Source organism: Hyperoodon ampullatus, assembly GCF_949752795.1.
Source record: "Hyperoodon ampullatus genome assembly, chromosome: 2".
NCBI classification, from domain to species: Eukaryota; Metazoa; Chordata; class Mammalia; order Artiodactyla; family Ziphiidae; genus Hyperoodon; species Hyperoodon ampullatus.
In genome coordinates this window covers 183,593,159-183,609,616 of record NC_136915.1, presented here as the reverse complement: position 1 = coordinate 183,609,616, position 16,458 = coordinate 183,593,159, and the positions used below count along the sequence as shown (strand labels likewise).

At 40.3% G+C, this 16,458-nt stretch overlaps 1 protein-coding gene across 3 annotated transcripts in view; it reads right to left on the bottom strand.

Moving 5' to 3' along the window:
• The window catches only part of ESRRG (estrogen related receptor gamma), a gene marked incomplete at both ends in the record, with an annotated part of 491,857 nt that overhangs the window by 173,299 nt on the left and 302,100 nt on the right, over positions 1 to 16,458 (bottom strand). The gene's annotated exons all lie outside the window — the stretch shown is intronic.

The following is a 16,458-nucleotide window of genomic DNA, read 5'->3' as shown; positions in this document are numbered from 1 at the left end:
AAGTGCTGCCTAAGAACTAGAGACTACACATCATTCTCTAGTCAATATCTCTTGTTCTACAACAAGTTAATCAGCATAAGGGCGTGACAGGGTTACATCAAAGTACCCAGACAGGCCATAAACAAAGGCTCTAACTGATCCAGTTCCTTTCATTTTACCTTTCTCTTGGAGAACCACTGTCAATATCTAAATCAACTCTCTAGATTCTAAATTTATCCACGGAAGAGGAGTAATTTGCAAAGTCCGTATCACTTCTAAAATTACCCGTATCCTCACTCTACTTTTCTCTTCCGTTTTCTGACGTTGCAGTCATTTGGTTATGAGCAGAACTAAACTTTTATTGTCAAGACGGAACAGACGATTCCTCAGCTCTGTGATTACTGTTTGTCAGCATGCTTCCATAAGCATAACTGTGTCTTTTATTGATCTAAGACACATAGGGAATATATCCTCAATCACGTTGCCTCTTTAATTAAATTGCTCTATTTCCTAGACATTTAGCGATACAGAAAGACATCAAGGATAAAATGCTAGCCAATATTTAAGGATTATTTCCTAGAGCCCACAAAACAGTGAAATGATCACCAGCATTGATTAATAAATATGTACATGTGTTTACATGTGTCCGTGTCTGCATGTGCGATTTGCCACTGTTGAAGAGAGGAATCACTAAAAGCCATTTGAGCCTTCAGTATACCTGCGAATCCATAAACCTGATACTTCATATTCAGCAAAGTAAGGATGTATCAAATTTTGCCCTGAAAAAATGAGATTTGTGATGGTCTCTTTTTCTCCCCTTCCTTTGGGCTTTTAACATCATACCTCCTAAAAGGAAATATGATGAAGCATCTAATCTAACAAACTCTCTCTCTTATCTAGAAGAAACAGACTGCCCCTCTCACTTTGTCAGACCCGTAAGTGATTAAATTTCTGAAGAGGTAATTAGATGAAAAGATATAATTGGTCCTATTTTCTTTCCCGTTCGCCATAGTGCAAAACCCCTTTTAGCAAAGTCTCTAGGAGCCTTCTGAGAGCCCACTATAGAAACAAGAGGTGACAGTTGAGAAACAAACTTAGATAATTGCTTCCCAGTGCAAAGTTGATTTATGGGAATCCCACAGGGTAAAGGTCATTCACTCAAATTTGGGGGAGTAGTCACAGGATAACGGAAGGGATGCAATTATCTCTTTCACTATAAATCTAATGATATTTTATCACTGCACAAATTTCATGCTCTCCTCCGGGTGCCCCCTTCCCCCACTGTTCTGTTACTTTCAAACGAAGAAAAATATGGTTATTTCCTATCAGCGAATGTTCACTGAACGGTTCCGAGAAGGCGGTCTCAAAAGCAAAGCATCCGGAGCAAGAATTTGCCTCTTACCTAGCAGATTTCCCATTGGAAGTTTTGTGCTGCTTTCTAAAGTAAAGCAAACGCAGGATGTGAAGAAAGCAAACAGGAAGGAGAAATCCACAAAAATATCTTCTTGCTTTCGCCCACCCACTTGTGTTGTCCTTTCGTCAAGAGCTAGTGAAAGAAAAAAATATCCCCCTCCAGCCTGAACCAGGCGTCCGCTCCCTCCCGCATCTGCTGCCTTGTCCCCGTCACTGTTAATGAGCTCTGTAATTAATAGATCGCTCTCCTTGTCTCCCAGCTTGCACCCTGGGCTAAGCACTTTTCCTCAAGTCAACGTTTGAAAGAAAGCGGGTCGGCACTGACTTACAGCAGCCCTGCAAATTCCTTTTAATTTAAAGCACTTACTCTACCACTTCACTTATTACCTTATAATTACTGGACTGCTCGCACATACATTATGATCTTAGACTACAGTTAGAAGTTATTAGGGTACTAAAACACGGTTGCTCCCCTCCTCTCTCTGGCACTGAATTTCTCACAGCCGTGACAATTAACTCTTTCGCCATCTGCCTGCGAGGCACCATTTCTTAATCATTTTTTTCTTCTTCCCAAGGAGAGTTGCTTTGAGCTGCTTGATCACAAAACAGACCACGCTTTCCCGGGGCCCTCTTTTCTCTCTCTCTCTTTCCTTGGATTGTCTCTGTTCAATTTTATCCCAATTTTCTTTCCCTCGGGCTTCTTCTCATGGACTTCTAAAATGTGCAGAACTCTTGACTGAGAAACAAGGCCAGGAATCACCCTCCTATTTATGGAAGGGTTATTTGCAAAGTCACCAAATGTTTATGTGTCAAATGCATGTTGTTAAGGTCTTTGAAAAACTGGGTGTCTCCAGCCAGCTGTCTCCTCGAAAATCTCAGCCCCTAACTCTGCAATAATCTGGATGGAAGCAAGAAAATTCAGAAAGTTCAAGCGGTCAGGGAAGCCTTTGGACAGTAGCAATCTCTTCTCCTACACAAGTCTGGCCATTGTAGCTGTAAAGGAAAGTGAACATGCTGGATCGGTGCTGTAGGTATTACATGTTTATTCTCAGACATGAACTACTTCCTTAATGAATACCTTTTTGCCCGGTGGAAATAATAATAGAGTTGCCATTTATCAAGTGCTTACTACGTGTCAGGCATTGACCTGAGTACTTTACAAATATTACCTCATTTAATCCCCAAGACAACCTTGTGAGGGAGGTATTACTCTTTAGGAAACAGAGCCTCAGACATCAAACAATTTCCTGAAAGTCATATAGTTTGGAAGTGGAAGAGTCGGGATTTCAACTCAGGGCTGACTCCAAAGTCCAGTGCGGAAATGTCCTGAAGCCAACAGAGAGTTTTTCAAGGTGTTCACTGATTTTGTTTTGTTTTGTTTTGTATTTTTTGTTTTTTCTCTTTTTTTTTGCAGTACGCGGGCCTCTCACTGCTGTGGCCTCTCCCGTTGTGGAGCACAGGCTCCGGACGCGCAGGCTCAGCGGCCATGGCTCACGGGCCCAGCCGCTCCGCGGCATGTGGGATCTTCCCGGACCGGGGCATGAACCCGTGTCCCCTGCATCGGCAGGCGGACTCTCAACCACTGCGGCACCAGGGAAGCCCAAGGTGTTCACTGATGTTTTTTAAATAGCCAAGCAAAGAGGGGTAGCGCTGGCACACACAGAGGCTCTATGACATTCACACTCACCCATGAGTGAAAAAGTGGCTGAAGAAGCCACCATGCTGGCTACAAGGCTACGCCACTGAGTCACCCTCCCCAGGGTCTGGAGAGACACGGAAACAGAATCTGAAAGAACACAGTTGTCTCCTAATTACTACTTAGCCCATTACACTGAACATTTCCTAGATACCATTACATTATACCCTAAAACTACAGTGGGTCTTAATTCTCTCCCTCTCTGTCTCTGAAATTCTACAGCTCTATTATTCAAGCCTGAGATATTCACAACTATCTATAAATTCAATTGTCAGCTGGTGGGTTTTATTCTAGACTTCACTTCAATCTAAAATTAGAGGCACTAAAATTCACATTAACTCTAAGAGGAATGTAGTGAATAAGACTTTATTTCAAAAGAACACCTTTTTGTCAGAAAGAGCCATTTTCAAGATGATGGCTTTATCTGGAGCCAAAGAGAATAAGCCCAATTCCACATTGTGCTGTTAATGCAGAAATTTTAGGTCACATCGGATTAATAAAAATCCTAATTTAGTTAAGAATTATGAATAGAAATAACATGTGCTGGAAAAATGTGGGAAGTATTTATTTTAAAGGCTACGTAGAGTTGCTTTTATTATTTTAAGAGAAATGATGGGAGACACAAGGGAAAAAGAGAAGCAACTTTCTAAAAATCTTCTCTGAGTGAACACCCTGAGAATAAACTGGAGGGAGAAATAACCATGTCAAGAATAACATTTATTTTCCTTATAAGAAACTAAATTTGAGGGATATAACAGCCTTCCAGAGGCCAAAGACATTGCAGTGCTTTAGAGTATTTTCAGTACAGTTTGAGGCACAGTCTTCTGTATTCTATATATACTCTATATATGTTCTATTATATATATTATACATATATACATATATATACCTTTATATATAAATTCTGATGACCCTGCTTCAACATAGGAACTTCTTGCCCAGCCTTGCCTAAAGGTTAGCAAGAGTAAAATTTATCTTTGGTGTTAGATACTAATGATCAGGCAAATAAAGCTTCTTGGTTGCTGGACTATTTAAAAATGTAATTTTTGACAGTTGATTAACTGTATATACAGGTGTTCATGTATAGGGAGAAAGTGAGAGACAAAAAGAATAAGAATCAATTAAAGTTGCTGCTGGAGGGGAAAACAAGATAATCTGTAAGTTAATATTCCATTTATATTATAATTATCAAGCTTGTTTTCAGAGAGGCTACCTAGATCCAGGTAAATGTGTGACTGTGAGTGAATTGCTGTGAATTTCTGGGCAATGTGTAGGTGTCCAGAGTGGTCTACATTTCCCAGAAGGGACTTAAGCCTACGTTCCATAGGCTTATATATGATTAAATATCATTAACCCTTTCACCAAACTATTGGGTTGCCCCAAAAGTTCGTTCGGTTAGTGAATACGTTGTTCAACAGTTCTTCGTGAAAGTTAAAAATATGTCTTTTAGGGCTTCCCTGGTGGCGCAGTGGTTGAGAGTCCACCTGCCGATGCAGGGGACGCGGGTTCGTGCCCCGGTCCGGGAAGATCCCACATGCCGTGGAGCGGCTGGGCCCGTGAGCCATGGCTGCTGAGCCTGCGCGTCCGGAGCCTGTGCTCCACAACGGGAGAGGCCACAACAGTGAGAGGCCCGTGTACCGCAAAAAAAAAAAAAAAAAAAAAAAAAGTCTTTTAGTTTTACCTAAACCCGAACAAACGTTTTGGCCCAACCCAATAAAAGCTCGGAATAAGCAGCTGCATTTCATCTTTTGAATTTCATACCAAACTTGAGTTCATTTGCTACTTTATTTCCCTCCTAAAAAAAGTGGTGCATTATAGCAACACATGTGCACAGGTCTACTTTGGCCTTCCTGATTTTAACACCAAGGCAAGATTTTTTGAAATTCTATTATACCTATTTCAGTGACAGACACCTAAATAGGCTAAATAAATGACAACTAAACAACTCACTAGTTTATTTTCTTCCTTGTCATCCTTAAGGGCAAGAAAAGGTACCCATCATCATTATAAATTCCAAACACTTTATCAATTTATATCTCAAATTTTTACATAACAACAATGGAGCCAGCAAACCTGCGAGTTTACAAATATGAGAAGAGAGAGAGAGAGAGAAATAAGAAGACAGAATCCTTAGTTTTCTCACTGAATCAGAGAACTTCAGGGCTGGAAAGGAAGGTTATCAAAAGTCCTATTGCTCATGACTTAACCTATCCAAAACAGAAATGAAGCTATAAGGATTGGTGGGTTTTCTACCTGCCGAAATCACCAGATTGAATATTTAAGTATTTTTTTTTCAAAAAAATAAGAAGCTTTTATTAGCCTATAGGTTTTGGGTTCTGTTTTAATGCTTTTAGAAGAAAACCTCCAAGACTAAGGCAGCAGCTCCCCGAGGCCCAGGCTTCAAAGCTCATGACCCCAGCAGCTCCGCTGGCAGTCTGAGTTACAACTCCAAGCACGCCACTTTACAATGAGCTTTTTTTTTTTTCTCTCCTGCTTCAACTAATTGCACTCTCATAAAGTGGCAAAATGTGAATCACTTAGTAACAAAATGGGCACCAGCTGCTATTGTCAAAGAATGGTGATGCTGAAGAAAGAGAAAGCAACCGAATGAAGTGTCATGTCAGAAATCAACGGTGCAACGTGTGATTTGAGAAAACATGACTACTTTACAGAGACAGGGTGTCATTATGGCATCACAGTAATACGCTGCTTTGACAACTGCTGGGTCTAACATATCATCATTGCATTAAGGTACACTGGCTTAGTTGGGGAAGGAAGAGAGAGGATTTTTTCTTTTAATAAGAAATATCTTCAGGTCTGCCTGGTTAACCTAACAGAAGGAGACCATTAATTGTAAAGAAGGAATTGTAAATCCTGACCCACACGCCAGAAAGATTGAAACACATGCACCCATATGCACACACACTTAGATATTATTTTAGGTCTTCTTTAATAAACGTGGAGGCCCATCTAATGGAACAGAGGTCTGCATAACACGATCACAGTGATTTAGTGATGCCACTTCTTGATTCTTTGAACAAATAACTGGTGCATTTAGTCTAAAAGACTCTTTGCAACTTACTCTGTCAAGAACCAGAGTAAGCAAACATCTCCCCACAAAGCTGATGCTTGAGTTGTTGACAAGAGATGTAGCTAAGTTGTTTGGGAACCAGGGACGAGCTCCTTCAAGTAACAAATTGGAGCCTCTATCTAAGCTGAACACTTTCCCAATTCTGTCAAGGGCCACGCGTGCTACACTAAGCAAAGAAGTTTAGGACAAATAAAAACAGAAGCCTTGGAACTCATTTCTGGCCAGTCGTTGAAAGCACCCCAGGAATATAACTTCATACCTAGGGCTAAACCATGACCAGGAAGGACCTTGCTGAAACCCTATCTGCTTTTAGGGCTCCAGTGTTCAATTTTGCTCTGAAATGAGGTTGGTCGACTATCCTGATTGAATCACTGAAATCTCATGTCCTGGGACTTCCTTAGTCCAGACAATCCAGAATGGTTGGCCATCCAATCGGATATAGAGAAAGACCTATAAAACCTTGTGCCTTTCCTCCTGCTGTTGTCCCTAAAACAGAGGAAGGGAAATGGATTCCATTCCTTTTCAGCAAAGAGAAGTGCACTGTTCACACTGGGGGTGTTATAAGTGTATGGGTTAGAAAGTGCCTGCATCCTGTCTCACTGTGCCATTCCAGCCAGAGGCCACTGCCCAGCGCCTTGTTAAGTCATCCAGACTATTTTAGATGTTGGAAATTGCAGTTGCTTCAGTTTGCATTACCAGGTGATTTTGATGCTTCCTGGTTGATAAACTTTATTAATGGGAAAAGAAATGGTCCTGTGATATCACAATGTGTTTGTTCATTACAGCTGTTGACAGTTTCTGTATTGAAGGATTTGGTCTGATGCAGGAGCGCTTACTAATGTAATTCTTCCTTAGCTTGTTTTCTTGGACCTATGTCAATCTGGGGGTGCGCATCCCTTGTTGATAGCTCTAAATACAGTAAGCGAGCTACTGGCAAATCAATAAGACTGTTAAATGCATAATAATGCTGGGTAATTGCATACATGATGTTTTGCATAATTAACTGTCTGAGCTTTTCTTTAATATAATGGGCTCTCATGTAATATAGAGCAGCTATAAGTCTATAAAATATACACAGTTTATATGAACCATGGTGCTGCTTAAAACTCTGGCTAATCACCTCCATTGGCTTTGAAGGGAGAGCTCTCCTCCACTGCCAAGTCCAAATCAATTCTTATGACATTACTTTACAACTAACATGATATTTAAGTGATGATGGCTATTAGCTATTATACAGATTGCATTCAAGGACCGTAGCAGTAGGGGAAAAAAATACCATTCAGTTTAAACAAACTTCTGCCATGTAATCAATATTACTGAGGCAAATTAAGTGTTTTAACAAGTGTGTATATTTGCCCTAATGCAGCTTAATTAACTATATCCTCACAACTGCCCGAGTCCAGGACACCTATGGATATTAGAAGACAACGTCAAGAACTGTCTAGTCAACAACTCAGATGCACAAGAGATGCAAAACAAGCATTTGATCTCCAATCCCTAAGGAGAGTTCTTTCCTTACACAAGTTACTCCCCTGGGACCAAAAGCCAGAGGCCCAGAAGGGCTTTAGAGTCGCGTACTCTACATCTTGATGTAGGAAATGCCTGGATCAGTATCTCCAGGGTAGAGTGAAACAGCCCTGGGCACAAGGTGGGGACCCTGCCAGAAATAAAAAAGGTTAGTATGGGGTAAAAAACTACCTAAGATAAATCATCAAAATGAAGCTTATGATATATGCTGAATGTAACATTTATTCGGTCTTAGAGATTTACTATGCCATGAGCAGACCTCCTCTGCAGTAAGCTTTCCAGAGAAAAGAAATAGTCTCCTCCTTCTACAAATCTCCGGTCTTTCAAACAGAAATATGGATCAATAAAGTTTGCTTGTGTTCAGACAATTCTGTTTTCAAGCAGTCAAGGAGCACACCGAAGAGAAAAAGCCGACACAACAGCGGGGGGACTGACAGCTAAATGAAGACCTTCCAAAGGCATCTCGCTAGAGGAGAAATAAACATTCAACTCATAGAAAATCTATGCACTGATCTTTACAAATTAAAAATCGAATATAGATGCTTTACACACACACTCCAGTGACGGAGTTCACAAATCAAACCCAAGTCATTGAAATCTCAGGCTGCCTGAATCTCCCTTTCCTATTCTCTTTGCTACGCTGGAAGAGGAAATAAGAATGCTATCAAGAGTTGATGTAAGGATATTGAGATCATAATACTGATGTCACCCTTTACTCATTAAGAAAATGTTTTGCAAAAGCAATTACAATGACCAATAAGCCAGCTGCCTCCATAGAGATAGGCCAGTTCCTCTGGAATGGAACTCTGAAACATTCCCGGAAACTGGGTGGATCACAGTGGTGAGAAAGCTGAGATGCTGAGGAGGAATCACCGTTGAAATAAAGGTTGCTTCGAGCATTTTGGAACATTTCTATGTTAGAGGGAGATTCATAGTACCACCGCAGATAATAAACCATATCTTCCCCTGTTGGACAGCGGTTAAACTATATTTATACTTTTAACTTAATAGCTTAGTTTGCAGTAGTTAACATCTGGATGCAAAAGCAGCTGGTCTGGGGGTGATCTATGATAGCAGAGGTTACCATGATATTCTGTTGGTATTAGGTGTTGTTCAGCTGAAGTAGAAGAGTGGGGGGGGGGAGGTGTGGAGGAGGGGAAATCAGCTAATTATTAATCCTAAGACTCCTTCCTCTGTCTTCTTTCTCTAAAAGAAAACATTTCATTGAGCTAGTTGCCTGAAGAGAAGGTGAAGCTTAAACACCCAAGCCACTACTTGCAGGCAATGAAAAATAACATATATATACACATATATTTAATTCAAGCCATGGAAATGACGAAGGATTTGTTCTGCAGCATTATGGGTTTGTAAAAGAGATTATTCAGCAGTGAGACACCATCCAGCGAAGACAATGGAAGCCACCGAGAGGCCAGGATTTCAGATCGGAAGGACTCGCTTGTGGTTTGTCATTCAAAGGTCCAAAGATAAACGTGCAGAGAAAAATTTCTGAATCTTAGTCTCAATTCTGAAAAACTGATTAAAAAATGTAGGACAGGGCTTCCCTGGTGGCACAGTGGTTGAGAGTCCGCCTGCCGATGCAGGGGACACGGGTTCGTGCCCCGGTCCAGGAAGATCCCACATGCCGCGGAGCGGCTGGGCCCGTGAGCCATGGCCGCTGAGCCTGCGCGTCCGGAGCCTGTGCTCCACACCGGGAGAGGCCACAACAGTGAGAAGCCCGCGTACCGCAAAAAAAAAAAAAAAAAAAAAAAAAAACAATGTAGGACACCAGGGTTCCCACACCTTGTCTGTCTTCTCCTTCATTTCTCGGCAAACTGTGTCTTCTTACAGCGCTAGAGGGAGGAACACTGTGGTTCTAGCTGGGGACCCAGTGCTGTGTGACCGGAGGCAGGTCTCTACCGCACTCTGACCCTCATCCTCCCTTGTCAAATGGCAGGATGCGCCCACGTGATTTCTAAAATAACTGCTGCCATTAAAAATATATATATATACTGGGTTGGCCTGAAAAAACCCAAACGAACATTTTGGCCAACCCAAGATTTTACTCAAATAAAACCCCATGCTGGCTTGTGACTCAGATGAGACTGAGCGCAAGGGCTATTGCATGAAAGCACACTTCCCGAACTTCCTTTTGTTTCCTCGGCTGCTACGGCACTTAGCCAAGCCTCACGGTTAGGGCAGTGCACGTGTGTGTGTATGTATGTGTGTGTGTGTGTGTGTGCGCACGCGCGCGTACGTGCATGTACGTGCTTCCGGAGAAAGAAAAAGTACGTAGCCAACAACCTGCTACATAACAATGCAACCACAGCAACTACAGTCAACTGAGGAATCCTTCCCAGCGGGTGACTAAGGGCCAAATAGTGCCATGATCATCTGGTGGGATCCAGGGAGCAGAACTCTTGGTTTTTTCCTAGAAATCGTTCTTTTTTGCTCATTACGTTTTTGGTGGGAGGCGTTGGCGGAATGGGCAATCCTCTGCAATCAGTGTTTAAGTGAATGTTTGTCCCAGTGTGTGACACCACGCTGTCAGCAAGCAGCGGGGAGTCCTTGAGTTGTTACTACATTTGATTTGACTGCCAGTAGGAAGCTTCATTTCTACCAACTGTTAGTTGCTCGCTCAAAGAATCTTCGTTTCTGGAGTGATTTTTTTCCCTCCGCTCTTCTATTTCCTTTTCCTTGATAGGTTGTGTGCACAAATGCCACGTGGATGTGTCAGAGGCAACTTTAGTTCTTTTCTCCCGAGCTGGTCAGACCTGAGGGCCTGGCTGTAAAGAGTCCACCCAATGTGTTCGGAATTTCTAGTCTCTCATTTAGATTCTCTGAACTTTAATTCACATTTCCTAGATCCACTAGGTCAATACAGACGCAAACTGGTTCGGCCACATTGTGGTCACATGTTTTTACTTGGTGGGGTTTATTTTAGCTGATGGAGCAGACATTTCTGCAGCTCTTATCAGCCAAAAAGAAAAAAAAAAAAAAAAAAAAGGCTTGTCACTCACCTTTTCGTGCAATTTTGTTGAAATAACTGCTCTTTGGGTGACTGCTTCCGACACCTCTAAAATTTTTTCTGATTTGATAACTTTACTACTTCCCGTGAAAGCCTTTCTCTTTCCAAATAATGATTTTGGTAATTAGGGTTCTCAGATAGTGCCTCTGATAAGAACTTCTGACAGTGAAAAGCGTCTTTAGAAACAACAAAAGCATAGGCATGAGTAAAAACGGTGGGAAAAAAAAGAGAAGGAAAAATCCCTCAGAGATATTATGAAAATTCAGGCTGAATGGAAAATTAATTAACACTAAAGAGCTAAAACTGTAATTAAGAAAAATTTCATTAAGGAGAGGCAGGTGAGTCTGCTTTTCTAAATATGACGAGGTGCTGCGTAAAAAATAAAGTAGAAGCAGGTTTGGGGAAGTGGAGCACGAAAGTAATGTCTTTAACCAGATCAAATTCTCGAAATAGGCTGTCAAGACAGGATTGTTGTGATTTATACCCGTCTATCAAGTGCACGAAGGGAGGGACTGAGAGAACAGAAACAAGCTGCTGTCGCTTCCATTCGCAAAGAACCTTTAATTTCCACAGCACCATCTGTTACCAAATCTAATTCACATTCCCCCCTAATCTGGTTTAGTTCCATAATACTAATTCTTCCCCAACCCCTAGGAACACAAACCACCAAAAAAAAAAAAAGGCTTTGGTTCTTGGTGAGTGAGAAATTGAATATTACAGAGTTAAGGTGTAAAGGCTCTGGTGACTTAAGTGAAGCATGCGCTTCTGCATTAAAATGTCTTTCTGGTAAAGGGATTTGTTTTCAACCAATGCGGAGATATAAAATTGTTCATATTTGGGGTAAAAAAAAATGCTGATATAAAAGTAGGCCAGGGACATGAAAGCAGAGGTTGTCATAAAATACAATTGTCAAGTTTAGTCACTTTCAGAACTGGCTATAAAATCACTTTGTCATGGTTTTCACATAGAGAAAGCCTGAAACTGTATTTTTGTTAAGGAAACTAAGAGTGATGTATAAATTCAGAAAAAGTAGAGAAGCCTGGGCGGGGCGGGGAGGGGAAGCTGGGGGGAAACCTAGGAGGAAATGAGAATGGAAAAAAATCATATATAATTTAAAATAAAGGGATGTATATGGGTAAACACACATCCATCTCTCCCAGTCCGAGATTCTTTTAGCACATAGTTTTGATTCAACATCACTTCTGCTCTTAGCCAATATAATAACTGGCATTCACAATAATGAGGCTGTGGAGCTATAAAATTATAAAGTGCTTTCTGCATCAGAGAAAGATTAAACTACACTCAGTAAAGATTTACTGTTAAGTGTATTTTATTGCTTTCTAACTCTGTGAAAATTTGTTATCTCTAAAGGCAATAGTACATAAAGATCCACAGGCATACATTACAAAATGAGAAAAGCCATTGTTTGAATCCTAGGATGAGAAGTTTTGATTACACATTTAGTCAACTAGCTTACTACCTAATTCTTCCATGAACATTAGAAGCATTACCCTTTTGATCTCTAACCCAGTCACATAGAAAGAACACTAGCCAGGTTACAGGATATCAACCCCTCAATGTCAGTAAATCACTGGAGAGGTTATGATCAAAATATCTATTTTCATGATAGACATGATTATCACCCATAAATACATTTTTTGTAGAAAAGACTTTAACTTGTAAAGTCCATCACCGAACTGGTAGTATCTTTATACCCAATTTTAAAAATCCTAAATCTGTTATATAAAGATGTACATTTTCAGGAAAGAATCTCTCATTTTACTGATATAATCCTCTGATTAACAAGGTAGACAGATATTTTCAACTATTAGCAATAATAAGAGCCTGCTTTTTAAGAGACATGGTAGATTATGAAAGAAGATAAATCGTTCAGGACATTGTAACAAACAAGAAAACTGGAGACGAGAATAAATATGCTTATACACACACATGCGCATATATATATATATATATATATATATATATATACTTGTCCTATAGAAACATCAGTGGGTGTCATACACACCTATCAGTGATTAGAGATTCTAAAAATGGTAAAATATAAAATAACACTTAATATTTTCAATATTCATTAAGCAATATGCCAATTCTGATATCCCTAAATCATACACAGTCATTTGTACTGTATAATTTTTAGAGTTTCTATTACAATTGCAAATTAAAGAGAAAATTTTGTTTTCTTCACACTCCTAAAAATGGCTAACATTCCCAAGACTGACAACACCAAATGCTGGTGAGGGTGTGGAGCAACCAGAACTCACACACATTGCTGGCAGGGTATAAAATGGTCCAACATTTTTAGAAAAACAGTTTGGAAGTTTCTTTTGAAATTAAACGGATACTTACTAGGTCACAACAATTCACTCTTAGATATTTACTAAGAATGAAAACATATGCCCACAAAAAGAACGATACACAAATGTGTATCATCACTTATTCATAATGGCCCTAAGCTGAAAACAAATCAAATATCCATCATTGATGAATAGAAAAACAAATTGTTATAATATAATGGAATTATAAAATTATATATATGTATGTATATATGTTTGTGTGTGTATGTGTATATATATATATATATATATCCTGGTCAACAATAAAGACGAAACAAACTGTGATTGTCCATATACAATATCAGAGATACCCTGGTGAGCAAAAACTAGGTAGATACAAAAGAGTATTTAATGCAAGATTCTGTTTATGTGAAGATCTAAAACAGGCAAAACTAATCTGTAGGGACAGAAATCACCAGTGGTTGTCTGGACCAAGGGGTGGGGAATGGCTAGAGGGGGACATTAAGGAAATTTTTCCCCCTAACACTTTTTTTTTTTTTTTTGTGGTACACAGGCCTCTCACTGGTGTGGCCTCTCCCATTGTGGAGCACAGGCTCCAGACGCGCAGGCTCAGCGGCCATGGCTCACGGGCCCAGCCGCTCCGCGGCATGTGGGACCTTCCCGGACCAGGGAACGAACCCATGTCCCCTGCATCGGCAGGCGGACTCTCAACCACTGCGCCACCAGGGAAGCCCTAACGCTTTCTACTTCGTTTATACTTATGTCTAAACCATATTTTTGTATGTGTTATATGGATCACTTTTGTCAAAACTCATCTAACCATGCATGGAAAATATGTGTTTTGTTATACGTAAATTTTATTGATAAAATTGATCTAAAGAGAAAATTTTGAACAATAAGTTTAAACATAATGGGAGTTCCCTGGTGGTCCAGTGATTAGGACTCTGCACTCTCACTTCTGAGGGCCTGGGTTCAATCCCTGGTCAGGGAACTAAGATTCCACAAGCCACTCGATGCGGCGCCCCCAAAAAAAAGTTAAACATAAACTTTATATTGCTAGAAGTTTCTATCGATTCCTATGCTTTGTACCAGGTCTTAAATAGCCAGACCTAGAAAATTCTTCATCAACATCTAGCTGTACTTCTGATTTACACACAAGGACCCAAGGGATCAGGGAAGAGAGACAGATGACTTATTCAAGGACACCCAGAATTAGAGGCAGAACTCAGTCCAAATTCCAGCTTTCCATCTCTGAGGCCAGATCTTTTTCTAACCTATTAATGGGACAAAGGATGAAATCAAGATTAGGCCCATAGTAAATAATATTCTACTGATCTGAATGATAAACACCCCTCTGTATTCTGTTTTTAAAAACATGGAATATGTGTTACTGTAAACACCAAATAATTCTGTGCATCCATGTGCATATTTGGGAAGCAAAGAAAGCAAACCTGACTTCATTCCTCATTTTCTTCATCCAAACATGGCGCATGATAGAATGGCTTTAGTAAATAGGCAATATGTGAGCAGCGATGTGATCATGTGTCATTGTAAGTAATTCACAGTGGGCTTTTAAACTTTTTTGGTTTGTTTTGGTTTTGTGTTTGGAATAAGGATGTAGATATTATGGGAGATAGAATACAGAAACAGGATTTAAAATGTGGAAATCAGAAAAAGAGGAGAGTCACCTGATTTTTAAAAATATGGTTTAGATATCAGTATAAACCCAATAAAAATGTGTCAGGGGAAAAGTACAATATATAAAACCTGAGTTGGTACATTTCAAAAGAAATATATAATTCTAAAGGAGCTTCCAGGAAAGAAAACTTGCAGAGTAACTTAAATCAACTTAAAAATTATTTCATCACCAATTTACCAGCTGCTTCTCAAGTAGGAAGACAGGGATGGCATTCCTTAGCAGGAAAGGAAATAAATCACAGAGCACATTTCTTTCCCTCCTTTAACTTTCATACACATGAAGGTTACAGCATTTAGTACTTCGCTAAGGAGAGATGACATGATTATATAGCTAATTCATGTTTTCCTGAGAAGAGGATTCTGCAGCAGAATAATAAAACTGTGTACACTCCTGAAGACAAATCTAGCCAAGCTTACAATCTCTCTCTTTCAATGGCTCCACACACTCTAAAGGTCGACAACCAAGCCCCTTAGCCAAGGAGTCCAGACCTTGCCCTCACTGGCTGGCCATCCTCTCTGACCCCAAATCTCACTTCTCCCCGCCTTGTACCTCGTATATATGCAATGCTTGCCAACTTGTAATTCCTCCTGCCAACCAGCTTTCCCTTCTCTCTGGAATGCATCTCGCTTTCCCTGTCCCCCTAACAATGAGCCATTTCCTATTCATTAGTAAAACCACAGCTGACTTATCACATGTCCAGCGAGTCTTTCCTGACACCTCTTTCCCTAGATATTCCCATAATTCTGTGAGCCTATTTCTACGACTGCACTTAACACACTGTCTTTCCTGTGTATACTTATACTAGCGACCCTCCACTTGAGGAGGACTATGCGTCGTTTTCTCTTCCTAAATTTAACCCTGTGCCCGGGCTGGTGAATGAAGGAAGAAACCATGAATTCACATCCGCAAAAATCGGTGAACTTTAAACACCGGGGCACACATTTTCTAAATTAGACTGTTGTTCACACAATCTTGAGAATCTGTGAGCTACAGCATTAAACACAGAAAAGCTGTTTTTATATCTCCTTAGGTCAAAGTAAACCTGCTAAGAGATCTGATTTAAACAAAACAAAACAAGCTACAGGGTGAACTAGTAAATGATTATAAGAGTTGTAATTAGATGCCCTGGCTTTGAGTTCACCAACATTGTAATTACTTAGTTAGCGCCAACTAACTGTGGGCGCTGACATGTTATCTACAAACCTCAGTTGCTGAATCTGTTAAATGGGAACTGTATCTCATAGTATAGGAAGAGTGAATAAAAATTATTTGCAAAGGTGGCACTGAGTTCAGAAGGGTATCAATGAGCAAGAACGAGAAAGGCCATTTTAGGATGAAGGATGACCCAGAAGTGGGCGAATGCAGGGGAGGCTCAGAGAATGAAGGAGGGGGTAGCTTTGCAGAACTCTACAGGGCATCTGGAATTTGCTATGGGTTCAGAAAGTAGTTTGGGGCCACACTGCGGAAGGTTTGAAATACTACTATAGTATGCAGATTAGACGTTATTTTGTAGATGGGAAGCTACTGAAGATTTCTAAGGAGAAAAGACATAACCCGATTTGTGCCTTCATTAAACACACTTTTGAGTGCAGCACTGTCCATGTACTCACTCATTCATCCCTATTATGTTTCAGGCACATAACCTGATAAAATAGACCGGACCTCTGAACTCACAGTGTTTAAAGCCCAACTAGGAAGCTATTCTATATCCAG